Genomic DNA, 20338 nt, shown 5'->3' with positions numbered 1-20338 from the left:
GGGGCAAGGCCTGGTGAGTATGGTGGTTGAGGAAGATACTCAAAATGCAGATCTCTGATTGTTGCAACTGTTGTACGGGCAGTGTGGGGCTTACATTGTCATGTTGCAAAAGGACACCTGCTGACAGCAATCCACGTCGCTTTGATTTGATTGCAGGCTGCAGATGATTTTTAGGAGATCTGTGTATGATGCACTGGTGACAGTGATCCCTCTAGGCATGTAATGCTCCAAAATGACGCCTTTTTCGTCCCAAAAGACAGTCAGCATAACCTTCGCTGCTGATGGTCCTGTTCGAAACTTCTTTGGTTTTGGTGATGACGAATGGCATCATTCCTTGCTCGCTCTCTTCGTTTTCGGTTGCTAGAAGTGAATCCAGGTTTCGTCCCCAGTAACGATTCTTGCAAGGAAGCGATCACCTTCTCGTTCAAAGCACCGAAGAAGTTCTTCACAAGCATCAACACATCGTTGTCTCATTTCAGGAGTCAGCTGCCGTGGCACCCATCTTGCAGACACTTTGACAAACTGGGGCACATCATGCACAATGTGGTGTGCTGACACATGGCTAATCTGTAAACATGTTGCAATGTTATTCAGTGTCACTCGGCGGTTTTCCTTCACTATGGCTTCAACTGTTACAATGTTCTGTGGAGTCACAACTCGTTGAGCCTGACCTGGACGAGGAGCATCTTCCACTGAAGTCACACCATTTGCGAACTTCCTACTGCATTCGTAGACTTGCTGCTGTGACAAACATGCATTAGCGTACTGAACCTTCATTATCGATGAATTTCAATAGGTTTCACACCTTCACTACGCAAAAACCGAATAACACAACGCTGTTCATCCCTGGTGCAAGTCTCATGTGGGGTGGCCATCTTTATACTGATACTGCGACGGTATGTGTGCATCTGCACTATGCTGCCACCTACAGGCCATTCTGCACGTTGTTTGTAGCACGCTTTCCGACTTACAGTATAACAAATTTCGATTTGTTATTACAAATTTAAGGTTTTCAGTTGACTCGCCCTCGTACAATAAAATTCCATTGCAGCTCACGCTGTTAATTACATAGCCACAAGTTATATCCCAAAGAAATTGAGGTAACAGAAAAGAAAATAACAACACAATAATTTATTTGATGCATGTATGTTTTTTATCACAGTTTACGCAAGCAAGTGAAAGAGTCATAGACGGCCTTTAAAGCCCACTATAATATCACCCCTAGTAAACTCGTACTCTGCATGTACGTCTACATGGATACTTTGCAAATCGCACTTAAGTGCTTCGCAAACGTTTCATCAAACCGCCTTGACAATAATCCTCTATTATTCCAGTCTCAAATACCTATATCTTTCCGAGCGAGCCCTGATTTCCTTATTTTATGATGATGATCGTTTCTCCCTGTGGATCGGCGTCAACAAAATATTTCCGCATTCGAAGCAGAATGTTTCCGTTGCAACGAAAAACGCCTTTGTGTCACTGATGCCCACCCCAAATCCTGTAACACGTGACACTCTTTCACCTATTTCTCGACAATACAAAACATGCTTCTCTTCTTTGAACATTCTCCATGTACTCCGTTAATTATAACTTGTAGGGATCCCACATTACGCAGAAATGCTCCAACGGAGGACAGACAAGCGTAGTGTAGGCAGTATCTTTAGTAGATCTGTTACATTTTATAAGTGTTCAGCCAACTCAGTCTTTGATTCGCCTTCCCCAAAGCATTTCCTAAGTGTTCTCTCTAATTTATGTTGTTCAGAATAGTGATTATTAGGTATTTAGTTCAATTTACGGCCCTTAGATTTGACTGATTTATCGTTTAGCCTAAGTTTAACCGACTCCTTATAGAACTCATATGGATGAACTCAAACGTTTTGTTATTTAGGGTCAACTGCCAACTTTCGCACCATTCATATATCTTTTCTAAATCGTTTCGCAATTTGTTTTCATCTTCTGATGACTTTACTGAACGGTAATTGACAGCAACATCTGCAAACAATCTAAGACGGCTGCTCAGATTGTCTCGGAAATCATATACATAGATAAGGAACAGCATTACCTTGGGAAACGTTGGACATCACTTCCGTTTCACTCTATGGGTTTCCGCCAATTACTACGAATTGTTAACTCTGTGACAGGGAATCACGAATCCAGTCACAGTCCACCTGTGGTGACATTCCATAAGCACGCAATTTGACTACAAGCAACCAACTATGATTGTGTGAGTCAGGTACGTGTTTGAAATTAGACACAAATTTTCTTTGAACGTTTCAGCAATTGTATCATCGGAGTTGGGAAGTCGATAAAAGGATCCAATTATTATTTTATTCCAGTTGCCAAGAATGACCTCTGCCCATACTACCTCACGGGAACTATATACTTCAATTTTACTAAAAAAACTATCGGTACAGCAACAAACACGCCACCGCCAAATGTATTTATCCTATCCTCTCTGAACACCATTAGATCCTTTGCAAAAATACCTTCTGGAAATCTAGAGAGACGAAGTCAATTGGAAATCCCTTGTCAATAGCACTCAATGCTTCGTGTGAATAAAGAGCTAGTTGTGTTTCACAAGAACAATGTTTTCTAAATCCGTGTTGAATGTGTGTCAATAGACCCTTCTCTTCGAGATAATTCATAATTGCCCCAAAACCTGCTGCAAATCAACGTTAGTAATATGGCCATGTAACTTTACTGATTACTCCTACTGCATTTCTTGAGTATTGGTGTGACCTGTGCAAGTTTCTAGTCTTTGGGTTACGGATCTTTCGCTACGACAATCCTGTGTTCACTAATCTCAATATACGTTTTGGTGCTCGTTATTAGCTCAGGATTATTTGTTGCTAAGAGATCAAGTGGGTTTCCACAACCGTTTACTTTTAGAGTGGGCTCATGAACTTACTGTTCGAAATAATTTTGAGAGAATGTGTTCAGCACAATTTATTTCAAATGATAAGTTCCACATATACCTCTGGATTTAAACATGGATTTTCGCCAATATATCGAGGGTAAACTGAAGTCGCAACCAACTATGATTGTGTGAGTCAGGTACGTGTTTGAAATTAGACACAAATTTTCTTTGAACGTTTCAGCAATTGTATCATCGGAGTTGGGAAGTCGATAAAAGGATCCAATTATTATTTTATTCCAGTTGCCAAGAATGACCCCTGCCCATACTACCTCACGGGAACTATATACTTCAATTTTACTAAAAAAACTATCGGTACAGCAACAAACACGCCACCGCCAAATGTATTTATCCTATCCTCTCTGAACACCATTAGATCCTTTGCAAAAATTTCGGCTGGCCTTAGCCCCAGCTTTAGCCAGCTTTCAGTGCCAAAAACAAGCAATTTACAACTGTTATACCGATGGTTCCTGGGTCTACGTTCTTCCTGCGGTCGTTCGCAGCCTTTGAGACGGAAGCCCTTTCTGTATTTCTCTGAAATCCTCTAACCTAAATAACTGACCAGTCCACGCCACACAGCCCCTGCTACCCGTGTAGCCGCTCCTGCGTGTAGTGGCTCCTCACCTATTTAGCGGAATTTTATGGAACACCGGCAATATGTAATAATAGTAACTATCGAATCTAAGGTGATATCGCGGGAAAGTGGGGGTTTTGGAAGGGGACAAACTAAATCTGACAACAACGGCAAAATGACATACGAGGGCTATTCAGAAAGTAGGGAACGTTTTGGCATTAAAAAAAACTAAGTATAAGAAATATATTTTTTTATCTACATCTGAAAGAGCGACCGACATACTGCTTTTCCACATAGTCAACAAACACATTGAGGCACTTATCACAGCGGTGGACAAGCTCTGAAAGACCTGCGTCATAAAATTTTGCCGCCTGAGACTTCAGCTAGTGAGTGTTGCCTGATTGGAGTTCCGTGTCATCATCAACGCATTGCGTTGCAAGCCAATTCTTCATCTTGGGAAACAAGTGGAAGTAACTTGCTGCAAGATCGGGGCTCCAGAGCTGATGAGTGATTTTTCCCATTTGAATGAATTACGGAGTTCTTTAGTGCGTTTTGCCGTGTGAGGTCGGGCATTGTCGTGCAAAAACACGACTTCAGCTTTCTTCGGCATTTATTTGACCTGCTCTTCTAAGGCTGTGGAAAAGTTTGACAGTACCGGGCAGAATTTACGGTTTTTCCACGTTCGAGAAAACCATTAAGAAGCACACTTTGCCTATCTCAAAATACTGTCGCCATCAACTTCCTTGCTGACAAGATTCGTAAACATTGTCTGGGTTTTTGGGAGGACCTTGTGTGCCTGTACTCCATGGACTGTAATTTTGTGTTTCACCGTAGTCTTGTCACTGGTTACGATTTGATCAAGTAATAAATCACCATGTTTGTGGTAGGCCTCCAGAAATGTCAACGTTGCCCCTATTCACTGTTCTTTGTGGTGCTCTGTAAGTATTTTGGGCACCCATCGTGCAAAAAATTTGTGGTAGCCTAGCTTTTGAGTGACAATTCCAAGCAATAAAGTCCGTGAAACTTGTGGAAAAGAAAGCGAAAGCTACGTTATTGTGAAGCGACGGTTTTCACAAATCGTTTCATCAATTTTAGCGACCAGATCGCCAGTCACAGTGCTCGGGCTTCCACTCTTCTCTTCATCATGAGCGTTGATTCGGCCATTTTTAAACAGAATGCACCATTTCCGGACGGGACATTCACTCATTACGATGTTTCCGTACACCTTGCACAGTCCATGATTAATTTCTGTACGTTTTAGGTTTTTTGCCTACAAAAACCGTATCACAGACCCCACCTCACAACTGGCGGGATTTTCGATTGCAGCGCACATTTCAAATTCGAATATCGAAAGAAACGAGACACGCAGAGACGTTCCCGCTGTCACGCATGGATGCCGACTGAGGTGCCGCGCAAGCACATACCAAAATAGACGCGATCGGCGCGAACCTAGCGGCGTCAGACGGAAACGTTCCCTACTTTGTGAATAGCCCTTGTAAATAGTAACATATGGGAATTGTATAGATACAGACTTCATACAGAAAAACGCAAGGGAATTCTGAAAAGTTTTCAAAGAAGTAATAAAAGGCTACGAACAGGTGGACCTTCACTACAAAGATACAACAGGCAAACTGATCACCAACAACAAACACGACTCTGTATTACCAGCAAAATGCTTCAAAAATCTTCTAAATTGCTGAGGAACCAACCCAACGACTAATTTTTAGACAGCCTAAAAAAAAGAAACCCACCTTCAGAGCCATTGTACCGCATTGGACTGAACAACACACTGGCCATTCGAGAAAGAACAGAGCGCTAGAAGAGGATGGTATATTGGCTGAGATGTGAAAAGCAGGAGGCAGCTGAAACCGTTTACGAGGTTATGAAACATTGCTGGGAGGAAGGAGGAATATCGGACGACTGGAAGCAAGCCATAATCCATCCGCCATAGAAGAAGAGAGACAGGACAGACACCGACATTTATCCAACTTCATACTAGGACCTCTGCTACCGAATGCCAAGCGGGGTTGAGGAAAAATAGTTTTTGCCCAGAGCAACTTGAAAACAATCCTCAGGACCAGAACAGTGCAGAACTTCAATACAGTAGTTGCATTCACTGATTTCCAAAAAAGGCTACGATTCTGTAGACGGACAGACAGTATCCTTAACACTGGGAGAAGCAGCTGCTGACAAAATCGGCAGACAGACAGTTACAGACACAACTTAAAAAGTTAAATTATTAGGAGAAGTTTTTGAAGCCTTCACAATTAACACATGAGTCTGGCAGGGCGATGGGCTCTCGCCGGTTGTCTTCTGTGTGATCTCAGATAAGAGCATGAGAGAGAGGGATAAAGAGCTACAAGAGAAAAACATTGAAGGGATCCATCTAGAAAAAGGAAGAGAAAGATCTGAGATCAAATATTTTGTTTTTGCTGACGACATTGCTATGATTTGTATGGACGAAACAGGTGCAAAGATAATGATAGAAACACAGTACAAAATTGCAGCTACAACCTGAGTACAAATGTCGAAAGCGAAAACGGAATACATTGAACATAAACACAATAGAGATGATGGCTCTAAGCACTATGGGACTTTAACATCTGAGGTCATCAGTCGCCTAGAACTTAGAACTACTTAAACCTAACTCACCCAAGGACATCACACACACCCATGACCGAAGCAGGATTCTAACCTGCGACCGTAGCGGCAGCGTGGTTCCAGACTGAAGAGCCTAGAACCGCTCGGCCAGACCGGCCGGCCAGAATAGAGAAAAATAGATACAAACATAAGACGGAAAAGTTGAAAGAGTTGATAAGTTTAAGTATCTGGGAGAGTGGATACAATCAAATGGATGAGATAATGCCACAAGTAAAGAAATATCGAAGCAAATGAAATTAGAAAACAAACTGACCCAAAACCGATATAATAAAAAATCAGCATCATCCCAGACAAAAATTGAACACTACGCTACAGTAATTAAACCGGATGCACTATGCAGATCTCAAAGCCTAAAACCTATTACAAGAGGTGAACAAGAAGAACTGGAAAAGCAGAAAACCTTCAGGGGCACAATAAAACAAAGCTAATAGCTTGATGAAGAGAAGAAATGGGACCAATCGCTGACACAACAAGAAAGAGGAGATGAAAGTTTTACGGTCATATTTACAGAATGAATAACAACAGCTAAAGAAGAAAACTTTTAATTTCATTTCCAAATTAAGAAACACCACGAGATGGCTGGAAGACACAAGAAAGTATATGAGAAAACTTAACGTCACAGAAGACACCAGACGGGACAGGGAATATTTGAGGCTACTGATCAATACTGAAATATTCGTTACCCAGCAACAAAACTCACGATCTAGGAGGGTGATGTCAAATGAACAAAGGCAGACCGTCAGCCAATGCATAAAGAGATTCTGGGAAGAAAGAAATAACGTACCATTGTCTTAGTTTCTAAGCCATCTACAGTTGATCAAATTCTGTAATAAAAAGAAAAAGGAAACTTAAGCAGGACGTAAGCAGGAAATAAGGGGAAATCGCCGGCCGCGGTGGTCTTGCGGTTCTAGGCGCTGCAGTCCGGAATCGCGGGACTGCTACGGTCGCAGGTTCGAATCCTGCCTCGGGCATGGATGTGTGTGATGTCCTTAGGTTAGTTAGGTTTAAGTAGTTCTAAGTTCTAGGGGACTGATGACCTAAGATGTTAAGTCCCATAGTGCTCAGAGCCATTTGAACCATTTTTTAAGGGGAAATCAACACAGAATTTCTAAAAGAAGAACTACAGAGGTAAGGAAAATTCATGTAAAAGTGACATATGTTGAAACAGGTCACTAGAATTGAACTATATATTTCAGTTCTAGATATCGAGTCCAAGTTTCATATCTTCAGTGTTTCTGTAGCAGGTGAATGCAGTTCTTTGTTAAGGATTTCTGTTGTTGGCGTTGCATTCTGTACTACTGCGACAAATAATAAATTCTTGAATTGACAACTAAGGTTGATCTAAATAACTCAAGTACAGAGACAAGAATCAAAAAAATCCTAAAAAATAATAGCAATACACACTTAATGAAATGTCAGGATAACGAACAATGGAAAGGAGAAGTTCTAATATATTTACCTATATGGGCCTAGGTGTCCACTTAGGTTCCTGCCTGACCTCACCCTCATAAATCGTGCCGTTTGTGGTAAAATACAGACAAATATTCGTGAGAATCAAGGTTATAAATACGACTGCTAATCATTCTATTCACAGCAATTTAAGCTGTTTTCTTACCTTCCTTCCCGACCCCACCTTCGGAGATCATGTCTTTTTGGAAAAGAAGTGGCCAAATATTTTACGAAAACCAAGATTACAAATACGATTGCTGCTTGATTCACCAGCAGCAGTTTAAGCTGTGCGCCTATTTTGCTGGCTAAACACGCTCTCGGAAATGGCGACATATTTACAATAAATTGCACAGTTTACGTCAAGCATTAAGACAACAGCAGATAACATGTAATAACAGGACACTTTCATGTTGCGCATCGTAGACCGATGATGTCACGACGTCGCCGGTCAAAGCTGATGGGTGGAATAGGACACTAAAATCGAACCAAAGTAGTACTTAATGCCTGAAAGTCATCTGTAGGTCGGCGGAAAATCTTGTAAAACTAAATTATGTCTTACGATAGGGTCATGGAGGAGGTGTGTTTCAACAAACCTCAACTTTGTACTAACCTTGTCGAGCATTATCCAAACGAGCGTATGAAGAAAGCACGTGACATGGCAGCTTTGTAGGAGCATTTGTAATTTGCAGACGCCACATCTTCCTGTAATTAAAAGATACGTAAAATTAATGTTTCTCCTACACAGATTGCCTTAGACAGTTTCGTATGAATAATCCGCTCGACTGGTTTGCAAAAATAAATTACTCTCAATATAAATGCTGTGACGAAGATCTCCATATTTATTAAACATACACGAACCGAGAATTAATGTCATACATCAGCAAAAGGTGCAATCGATTTGATGCCCGTGCTTTGGCAGAAACCGGACGCTGGTTGATGACTTACCAGATGCCTTACTGCAGTTGCTGCTCCGTGCTGTGGCCGCATTTCTCTGTGTTTTAAGGCTTTGCTGGGAATGGGGACAGGAACAGGCGTCTTGGTCGCCTTTCGACTCAAACCGTTGCTAAGCTACGGCGTGGGCCGTTGAGGAGAGGCGTGTATTGTTGACAAGAGCGTCACGTCACTTATAGGGTACAGTTTATTGATACAGTCATTTTCGAAAGGGCCTTACTCCAAATTTTGACAAAATGAAGTACGAAAGGTAACAGATCCTATACACATAGATACATATTTTTTCATGAAAAGGTCGTTATTCAAGATATTGTAAATGAGTTTTGGCGACTGAGTTACAGCGACGTCATTTATGAAAGGGCTTTACTCCTGGAATAGCGCCCTTTCATTGGTGATCATATTCGCATGCCATCTATCGAATACTTAATGCACTATATCTTACATTTCGCTTTTCATAGTTCAATTGTTATTTCTGAACACGTGTTGTGAAATGTAAAATGACTTCTGGTACTTAGTTGTAACGTAGTGAAAGTACTAAGAAAAGAAAGAAGTAAGAAAGATAGACGTAATGTTGGAAATTATGGTTTGTTTGGGGGGAAGAGACCAAACAGCGAGGTCATCAGTCTCATCGTATTAGGGAAGGACGCGGAAGGAAGTCGGCCGTGCCCTTTCGAAGGAACCATCCCGGCATTTGCCTGGAGCGATTTAGGGAAATCACGGAAAACCTAAATCAGAATGGCCGGACACTGTATTGAACCGTCGTCCTCCCGAATGCGAGTCCAGTGTGCTAACCACTGCGCCACCTCGCTCGGTTGGATATTATGAACAGAATGTTATAGAAACAGTAATAGTGAACTGTCATGAATGTACTACCCATAAAAACAATAAATAGGTCAGTCAAGGCGAGTCTTTCATTAGGTTAAAGTGATGGAAGTCATGTATCTATTTTTGTTTTGTTGCACACGTCTAGGTTGATGAGCAAGTCTCTACGGTGATGGAACGAATCGGTACATCAAACTTGTCATATCCTAGCCAGTAATGCCACCCGAGCCCGCTGCCAAAAGGTTGGCAGCATCAAAGTCCGGACGCCGTCCGCATAAGCAGCGCCAGCGAGACAGGAAATCGCCGCAAGTCTGCGCGCGCCACCGCTGGCTTCGGGGTTCTTAAGCGCTGGAGTCGCGAGCGCTAGGACAGTTCTGTATTCGCCGCTCAGTTGTATACTCGCCACCGAATTGTGTACTTGCTAGTCAGTTGTGTGTTCATCGCAGCAGAGTTGTTGTTTGTCGTCAGCCGACGCTGACCTAGCCGCTCCGACTCGAACTAGACAGATTTCTGTAGACCCGGAGTTCACTACTGTGTTTCTGTATCTTCGTTAATAAAGATAAGTACCGACTTTTCTTTAATCAGAGTGTTTGGGTTTTCATCTTTCTGTTCACTGTTCCAGCGGACCGGTCGGCCCGCTATTAAAAGTGTGGCGGTGACTTCGTAAGCCGTTTCTACAGCGAATTGCTTGTCGCTACGAACGCCGCCACAAAAAAACTAACGTCTGAGACCTTAATAACAGATAAAATTTACACGAATAGTACCCAGATATCAAGCCTCTAAGTAATACTTAGTGTAATAAACAATAGAGCTCATGACTTTGCTTAGTTATTATCCAAGGCTTCACGTCAGTGCAGAAGGAAAATCTTCAGATCAGGCTTGAAAGTGTGTGGATTCTTGTTAAGATTTTTTAATTCTTGTGATAATTTATAATAATATGAAGAATACTGTAGGTCCAAGGTATGAGATGCGGTCGAAATGCAGGGTATGATAAAAAGTCTGTTTTAGTTCAGTTGTTCTCCAGAAACTGTAAAAACTGAGTCTTATTTTGATGTAGCATCAAATTATTTTCTTGAATCCATGAACTTACGCCCTGAACTGCCCTATTTGATACACTGCTTATGCTGCACTCAGTATCCTTCTCTACCAAAAAATCAGTCAGAAGACAGCTATATCTTAGAATTTGCTGTAATATCCACATCTACAGTAATACTCAACAAGCCACCAGATGGTGTGTGGCAGAGGGTACTTCTGGATCCACTCGTGAATGGCGCGTGTGAAGAGTGGCTGTCGGTAAGCCTCTGTGTTGACTCTAATTTCTAGAATTTTCTCGTCGTGCTCGTTTCGCGAGATCTATGTGGAAAGAAGTAATATGTTATCCGGCGCTTTCTGAAAAGTGCTGTCCGAAAATAAACGATCCCGTGACGAAACGCGCCGTTCTTCGATGGATCTTCTGTATCTCTTCTGTCAGTCCTATCCGGTAAGGACCTCAGATGAAAGAATCGGTGGAACAAGCGTGGGTTCTTGTATCTGCGTCCACACTTCGCCGCTTCTCTGTATGAACAAAGCGTCCCGTGATCAGCTAATGTGGTTCCTCGCGACAGATACACAGCAGTCCTTTTCGGATCTGTTTTCATACAACAAAGTTAGAAGGTTACTCCCCCACTATTTTAACTGCGAGAGATAATTGTTTCACCTACCGTTGAATTATTCACTATTGACTTATGTGCCTTATGAACCCTCCAATTCCAACAAATTCCGATATGAAGAAAGTTACGTGTGCAAAAACATAAACTGCATTATCCATGTAAGAATCGCTCACGGACCAGGTGTCTTGGTCACTCGCCTAGCGCCGCTTTTGCTGGAGCATGTTTACCTCCATGCGTGTCAAAGCGGCAGTCGTAAAGGTTTATTTTCTTGATTTCTCGAAAATAGACGTTTTCGGACAACATATACGATGATGAAAAATGCTCAATTTACAATTATCTCTCGACCCAGTTAATTTTGAGTAGATTTAGTGTTATGAACTTTAAGGTCGTTTTCTCAACTTGTGGAAGGTAATGAGCCAATATGTCTTATACTCTTTATTTTCCGCTCATACTTAATACCTACCATTTCGATGTTCGGACAATGACTGAAAGCTGGGATCGTATTCCGACCATCCACAGTGAAACAATTTGGGAAGAACGAATTCAGTATTTCGGTCTTCTCTCTGTTTTGTTCCGTTTCGGTGCCAGTTTGGTCTCTGAGTGACTGAATAGATAATTTAGAGCCGCTTACTGATTGTACGTAAGAGCAAAATTTGTAAGGGCTTTTAGTCAAATCGGTTGCCAAAATTTTACTGTCAAAGTCATTAAACACCTGTGTAATTTTCCTGTTTTTGCTCACTTTCGCTTCGTCCGGCTTTTGTTTGTCAGCTAGATTTTCACTTCTGTTAAATCTGTGACGGAGGTCTCTTTGCTTACACAGCAGTTGTCTAATACGGCTTCAGACCTCTGGCAGGATACTCGTACAGTGGAGCCAGTCTAAAAACGGTACTGGTTACGAAACACATGTGGGTCCCATCATAGAATGATACTCCAGTGTGTGGGACCCGTACCAGGTGGCACCGACAGGGGCTACTGAACCTATACAGAGAACAGCAGCACGAATCGTCACAGGTTTCTCTGACCCACGGGAGAGTGCCACGGAAGTGTTGAAAAAACTCAGTCGGCAGACGCCTGAAGAAAGACGCAAGCTATCCCACGAAACGCCGCTCACGAAATTCAGCAGACGACCGCTGAGCGATGAGTCCATATTCGCTCTCCAGCCACCACGCGTCGCCGCCGTGAGGAGCCTGGATGGAGGCAGAGCCAGGCCGGCCACAGCGCGGGGCCGCCTCAGCACTCGCCCTTGCCGCGCACTCCGTCCGCCACGGGAACGGAAATATGTTTCGAGACTTGTTGCCGTGCAAAGTGCCCTCTGCAATGCACTACACTGTGCTTTGCAGCCGACGTAAGGGGTGTACGTGAGAGTGAATTTCCACTCCTTGTAAATAAGTCGTGTGAGTGGACGATTTGACGTCACAATCGTGCACAATCGCGTGAGACATGCAGCCATCAGTGGAAATACGTGGCAGTTTTCTGAAGTACACTTTTTACGTCTCCGTATGCGTTTTAGAGGCTGGTACGAGTTCTCGGCACCGCATGTGACGTAACTGCTTGCCGATTCACAGAGACAAATGTGAAAACACTGATCAGTACTAAGAAACTGAACATATGTAACACAAATCAAGCGAAAGGAATAGGTAATTCTGGGAAGAGAGACGAATTTCTAACATTTCGCGTCGTTTTCTACTTAGCACGTATAACAGTTCGCAAAACCGAGCAATATAGCTATTCGGTTAAGTAACAAAACGGTTTTTCATTTCAGAGATCAGATCGCCCAGCCATAACTTCAACACGGACGGCCGCTGTTTATCTTAGTGTTGAGAGACTACAGAGGAATTCCGCCACTTATTTACGTACCAGCGTGGGAGGAACACCTTCGCAGACATCGACACCTTATCTGCCAACACAAGGGCGCTGAGATGGTCCCGAAAAAAAGGCGACGGAGATTTTCGTCCTTATCTCGATTTGCTGTTCGAATCTAGCGCGGCGAGAATACAGAGAGCGCCTGTCACAAGAATGGCGTCGCGACAGACTCTGTGCCGAAAATTCCGTTGCAGCCGGCTACGGAGTTGTTTAGCTAAGCTTTGCAAATTGCTCGTCAGTTAAAGTGTTTGTTTTCTCTGTGGCTGACGACATGAAAACTACTAAACTGAGCAGAAATGTGATGATGATGATTTGGCTTTCCAAACACACCTGTTATCGGAAAAATTGCTACCGACGTGTTTGCTTGCATTTTACGTGTAGTACACGAACTGGAAACGCGATCGGTGCTAACCAAATAAGTGTTCCAATTACGGCCGATGCTGAAATGCAATCGACTCCCTTTTTGCGATGACGGTACTTCATTCTGTTATCAGACAAAGGGGAGGCGGCGGAAAAGAATCCCAACAAAGAAAAGCAGAATTCCGGAAACAGTTTTTATCATGTAAAACCTGAATCGCTTTCGCTAACAAAATGACGTATCTCTTTTGTGGAGGTGTAGTTACTTTACGCTAATGCTGTCTGTAGAACAGCTGACCTATTTCGCTTGTGCGATGAGGGAAGTTTAGCAGCACTTCGGTAATAATTTAAATAAAGGGAGAGAAAAGTTTCTTTATGTATGTCAGTCGCGTCGTGATGAGGAGGACGAAGAGAATATTTGTTCGGAATCGATGTGTAAAAATCTCTTCTTTTCCTGTTAATTCGTTCGAAACGTTTTCATCCTCCGAACTCAGTTACGCACTTCGTACAAACAGTGGGAAGCAGTCGCTGGTGGAAGATTTTCTGTGGACGTCGGAACTGCTCTGTATGGATGGACTCAAACGTGATGATGAGATCCTCCTGTCGTTAGATTTTTCAGGAATTGGTTCGTTGCGTCAAGCCGGGACTCTCTCTCACTTGCACCATTAACGTGTAATGTAAATGTAACAATGAAGTGTGCATAAACTAATATTACTACAGATGTTCTGCTTGGTAAATGCGAGCTACATTTCAGAGATGCTGGTACGTCGCTTCTCACATCTTTCAGTGAAGCGAAATGAATCTGCATGTGGAGATAGCTAATCTGGAAATAAAACACTACGGCTCTCTCAGTCTCAACATTTAAACGAGTTGGTCAGACTGCTGCCTCGCGTTGTTAGTGATGACGGACTCATTTAACAGAGTTTCTGGTTGGCGAGTGGTGCTCCGACCGTTACTAAAGCTTTGCTACGTCACTGACTGGAGATGAGTTCTTGGTTCAAGAATAAACCAGAGCTGAGTATCATTCAAAAATATGAATCAGGCGTCATTAAATACATGGATGTAAAGCAATTTTTCTTTACGGTTTCAGTATATACTTACGTCGCAATTTAACGTTATGTGTGTGGCGCAGTGCTGATCATAATCTGTCGCAAATAACGGGTGCCATCAATTTATTCTCACTAGAACCAAACGTAGTTTCATGTGTTACCAATATTGCCTCAGCGTAAAGCCGTTAAATATTGCCTCCAGAACCGTACAAGGAAAAGCTCTAAAACTTTAAACTTGGCTAGAAGTTTCGATGTTCACGTCAAAACACCGGTGTGAGCAAAACGAAAGAGTGGTTCCTTAGTATGCGTCATTCATAGAAATACTCGGAGTAACAGATGAGATTCCTTATAAAAATTTTGTGTATTTATTAGAAAGCGCACAGTACTTCTGCCGTAGCAGATGCGTTTGCGCTAGGTGGGACATAGTTTTGTGAGATTAAATACATTTACGATTCGGGCCAATTACTAACACAGTCTGGGACACCCTGAAGACCACGTTACTAAAGTGCTGTAACTCGACCTGCAGTTAACTTAGAGAGAAAAACTGAAGTTTGTCTGACGAACCTATTGTTTCGTCGTTAAAATTTGTTTCTTACGGACTCGTCAGCGTAAGAGACATTTAAGTGAGGAACGGGTGCTGTAGCGTGTGGAAATGTTTCTGCTTCACAGAGGGACAGCGTGTCACAGGAACAGAAGCCAGGGGCTCACGTGGGGAGCTGACGTCAGGCTGCAGTCTCGGCTTCTTAGGCGGCACTGATATTGCGTAAGGTCACTCAAGTTAAGTTCAAATTTTGTTTATTTATGGAACTGAAAATATGTGCGTTTATAAGTGCTTTTGAGGAGAGCAATTATTGTATAACAGGACCCTACAGGGATCCGATATAGCATACTATTCGGGAAGATGTTGATCACATTTACCTGCAAGATTTTGCATAAAACGACAGCTCTCGGAACAGGTGGGCAGAGCGACAAGAGCCCTACGTTACGCCCACTTCCTTCTGAAGTTTTTTATCAACGATCAATCGCAGTTTGGAAACGAGAGAAGATTTCTGACTGGCGACCTAGGATAGAAAGAATACTAACTGCCGAGATGGCGTCATTTTCCACAACAGTTACTAATAAGAATTGCACACCGCACTGGGTTAAAAAAAAACTGTGTCATTTTCACTTAATTTTATTTCGGTTTGTTACAGAAAATTACGAACTACTGACAACAAGTGAGGAGAGGTGTTCTGTGAGGAAAACCACAGGTCTGCGGCTCTACGTCTGCGTCTACAGTACGTTCCGCAAGCCACCTAACGGTGTATGGCAGAGGGTAGTTCGTGAACAGGTATCACTCCCCCCTTTCCTGTTCCAGTCGCATATCGTTCGAGGGAGGAACGATTGCTGGTAAGCCTCTACGATTTTATCCTCGTGGCCTCTTCGGGAGATATAGCTTAGGAAGATGTAATGTCGTGGTCGACTCTTATAGCGATGTACGCTCTTCGAACTTTAACAGTAGACCATAACATGATGCAGAACGCCTCTCTTGCAGCGTCTGCCATGGGAGTTGCTGAGCATCTCCGAGACGCTTTGGCGCTTTCTAGTCGAACCTGTGACGAAACGCGCTCCTCTTCTCTGGATTTTCTCTGTCTCCTCTATCAGTCCTGTCTGATGAACAGTATTCAAGCGTAGGTCGAACGAGTGTTTTGTGAGCTGCTGCCTTTGTTGATGGACTACATTCTTCCAATGTATCTCAATCTGGCATCTGCCTTGCCCCCTTTCTTCCAGCAGGTGGAGCAGGAGGTATATAGCGACTGGAGAAAAGTGCCACTCATTCCCGTTTGCAAGAAGGTCGTGCGATAGATGCACACAATTATTTACTTATAGCCGGCCGGTGTGGCCGAGCGGTTCTAGGCGCTACAGTCTGGGACCGCGCTGCTGCTATGGTCGCAGGTTCGAATCCTGCCTCGGGCATGGATGTGTGTGATGTCCTTAGGTTAGTTAGGTATAAGTAGTTCTAGTTCTAGGCGACTGATGACCTAAGATGTTAAGCTCCATAGTGCTCAGAGCCATTTTTTTTATTTACTTATATTGTTGAGGTCAATCTGTTGCATAATTTGGGGACATGTCTTGTGCTCAGGTATTATGAAATTCTTGGATAGCGAAAATCTTCACTGTAAAAATGAAAGTGGATTCCGCAGACAGGGACCTTGCGAAACTCAGCCCGCTCTGTCCCTCCATGAGACACCGGCTCTCAGCTTCACTGGCAACTGCAGGAAGGCGTTTGGCAGCGTCCCGCTGTGGCGTTCAGTGAAAAGACCCGAGCTTGGGCGAATATCGCACTAGATCTGCCACAGGGTAAGAGACTTCCTTGAAGACGGAACTCAACGCGTCGCATTTAACCGAATAAAATTGACAGGTGTAACGGTAATTGCCGGAGTACCGCCGGTAAGTGTCATAGGCTGTTTCTATTTACAAAGTATGTAAGTGATGTAGCAGAAAGCTTCGTCGTTGCCGACGTGTACGTATTACATTTTATTGCCATGTTTTAATCCACAGAATAGGAAGTTTTTATTACGGCAGTCTGGCGAGTAGGTGGGGTGACAAGGTAGTCTCGTCGGACGATGCGCCAGATGGTCGCACAGCCTGAGAACGGCCGGGCGGGCGAGAGCCGTGTCGTGCTGCAGCAGTGGGCACTCACCCACCACGCTTTCATCATTTGCATTCACTGTTTAAGTACCAACATACAGCTCCAACTGTGCATTACCTGCACTGAGAACTTGTTAATAACAATTTCAGTATCAATCAATTCTTCAGGATATGCTAATTATGCTAATTCCAAATTTTAGTTACTGTCAGAGCTTATTGATGTAAAGAATGGACCAAAAGGTAGGCGCCAAACTGTTCATATACCTCGCGAGTAGTCTACGATCGGTTTTCGAAGTGGTAACAGGCGAACCATTGTGTGAGCTACAGCTTGTAACACCATAACTCTAGTGCTCTACTGATTTATTTTGCTTTTGTTTCATTTAATATTACATCGTTAAGCTTCTGTAAATGTTTTTGATTGAATAGATAACACAAATTTGTATAATCCTTTCTTTGTTAAAACTCTGATGTCATGATTTGATCCTATACAGTGTAGTATATCTGTAATTTAAATTCTTTCTCCCATTTGGAGGGAACAAAACTTACTGTATATAATCGTAATTTCTATGTGAATAATTTTTTTGTGGAAATGTAAATATGTGCAAATGTTCTATTTTATTTAATGCATTTGGTTGCTGTTATGTAAACTGCTGATCCTCACTTAGGGTTATTAGTTAGTTTGTATGTAAAAGGTGTAGTGGTTCCCCTCGGAAACGGAACTGTGTAGCGCGCGCAAATTGTGGTTGGCCTAGGTAGAAAAGGTGGAACAAGAGTCAGTCGGGGACGAGCCACCAGTCGGGGACGAGCTACGAGTCGGGAATGAGCTACCAAACTGTGCACTGCCATGTAAAAGATGCATATTGTGCTGGTTCCGAGAGAGGATTTTTCTGTTACTTTCCAATGCCTCGGATGGATAACTAGCTGAAACTATTCTGGAATTTGTATCTATCATCGCCACCAAGAAATGACAGAGTCCAGCAATTCTGTCTGCGAATCCAACTACCAACATGCAGCTGCCACCACGTTGCGCAATCACTGTAACGTAATACAATAATGATGTACAGTGAAGGATCAGCTTACTGGATGTTTTAGTGTGCACAAATATAAGGAAATTTATACCTGAATTTATGTGCCTACCTTAATATTTTCCTAATCATAACACCTCTCAGGTTCCTTTCCGTTTGAACTAAAGTAATTACCGAGTGTCCCTACTGAAAGAACATTTATGACCAATGTTATGCTAATTAATGCCTCTTGAACTTAGTAAAAAGAAAGTTAAAGTTAATGTGGCAAGAGAGTGAGTTAAAGTAAATGTTGTTTGCTGAAAATAATTTTCCTATTAAAACTGCTTATTAAAGTGCTGTTGCCAACTGCAAAATTAAAAGTTCTTAAGACTGAGGCTTCTAAAGTTTTGCTTAGTAAATGATCTCATTACTGCCTGTTGTAAATCACAGAACGTGAGTCAGTATCTTACATATATGTTAATTTTGTGTCTCACTGTAGTAAAAGTGGAAAGCTGCAGTTGTGAAACGTTATATACTCATGTTTGTTAAGTGTTTGTCTCTCTTGTGTATCAGAAGTGCATATTAATAGTGTAACAGGATCCACAGTTTGTCTATTGTGTTAATGCTAGGTAACAAGTAATGGAAAGACCACTAAGTATAAAAAACCATAATTTCTTTATTCAAATGATAGTGAAAAGCCACCTGTTACTGGATTCCAATTAACTTTCATTTTAAACAGTAAAGTATTTAACTGAGAGAGACTTAACCTATATCCAATTAATGATTCTGCATTGAATAGTAATAACGTTATAAAGACCATTCAGTTTGTGTAAGCCCTGAAAGTAATAGTGTGTTTCGGTATCTGTTATAATTTTGCAAATAGTTTGTGCTGCTCTGTTAGTTTCAATCTTACCGTAAACATATGTATGTCAGAGATCACTGCACTCGCGTGTGACAAAGTATAGGGTGTGTTTATCCATTAAAGTTACTAATAACTACTTTCTTAAACGAGAACGTTAATCTTTCTCTTGCCTAATTAGGATGGCGACCGTTTTCCATTATCAGTTAAACAGTGCAATTATGCAAAATTTTGTTTGTTACTGTTCAAACATTTATGTAATTCTGACTTTCATTTGCGATAAGCCACCTCCGTTAGGTACAACACGGTCAACATAACAAAATTCCTCTCAGAGGGTAACACTGCTCTGTTGCTATATACCATAATTGCTTTAACAAAATAGTTTTATTTCACAACCTGTTTCCAGTTTTAAGGTTATGGCACAGTAGTAGCAGACGGGAGGGTTATAAGCTGCGCATAAAGATAAAGCTAATTGTTACAGTTACCTCGGAAAATGTATTACCTCAGGTTGATTGTAAGAGCGTGTGAAGAATTTTTGTGACTTTCTCGTTGCTCGGGAACCACTGATTGATGACCGGGTATCTTCTTATAAATATTAACGATAGACTGACTCTAGGAATCGTCTTATTAACTTTGCGATTGGTGAAATAAAACAAAATTAGTTGGCACCCTTCCACGACTCTTATTATGCTTATCATTTAAGGCTACGCACTTGTCACGTTATTATGCACTGTTTATGGCCCAAGCGTCAGAGCTCCCGACCGACGGAGGAGAAACCTTTTCGGGCAACTTCTATGAGACGCGAGGTAAGAAGCTTGGTTACGAACCAGTTGCGAGAAATGTGCGGTGGACACACTGGCCTTTCATGCGTAAATCACTCTTAGCATCACAGTGCGTGCCCGTGTACGTATTGAGGCAGACTAAATTGCGGAACATTCACTCCCCTGTCTGCTGTGACAGAGTTACTCTTGACATCCCTGTGCGTGGATGTATGTTTAAAGCGGCGGACTACGTTTTGAACAAGTGCTTCTGTAGGCTTCATGTTATAGTGTTATAGGTCGAAGTTGTATATAAGGAAATAGCGACGGCAGAAAAATGGTTCAAATGACTCTGAGCACTATGGGACTTAATATCTGAGGTCATCAGTCCCCTAGAACTTAGAACTACTTAAACCTAACTAACCTAAGGACATCACACACATCCATGCCCAAGACAGGATTCGAACCTGCGACCGTAGCATTCGGGCGGTTCCGGACAGAAGCGCCTAGAACCGCTCGGTCACCGCGGCCGGCTACGACAGCAGAAGACAGTATCAATTTTCGATGTGCTCAATCACCTGGAGAGGGTTGATGAATGGTGCAATCTACATCTACATGGTTACTCTGCAATTCACTCTTAAGTGCCTGGCAGAGGGTTCATCGAATCATTTTCATACTACTTCTGTACCATTCCACTCTCGAATTGCGCGTGGGAAAAAGGAACACCTAAATTTCTCCGTTCGAGCTCCGATTTCTCTTATTTTATTATGATGATCATTTCTCCCTACGTAAGTGGG

This window comes from Schistocerca nitens, chromosome 11 (assembly GCF_023898315.1).
Source record: "Schistocerca nitens isolate TAMUIC-IGC-003100 chromosome 11, iqSchNite1.1, whole genome shotgun sequence".
NCBI classification, from domain to species: Eukaryota; Metazoa; Arthropoda; class Insecta; order Orthoptera; family Acrididae; genus Schistocerca; species Schistocerca nitens.
Note: the sequence above shows the minus strand (reverse complement) of the source record.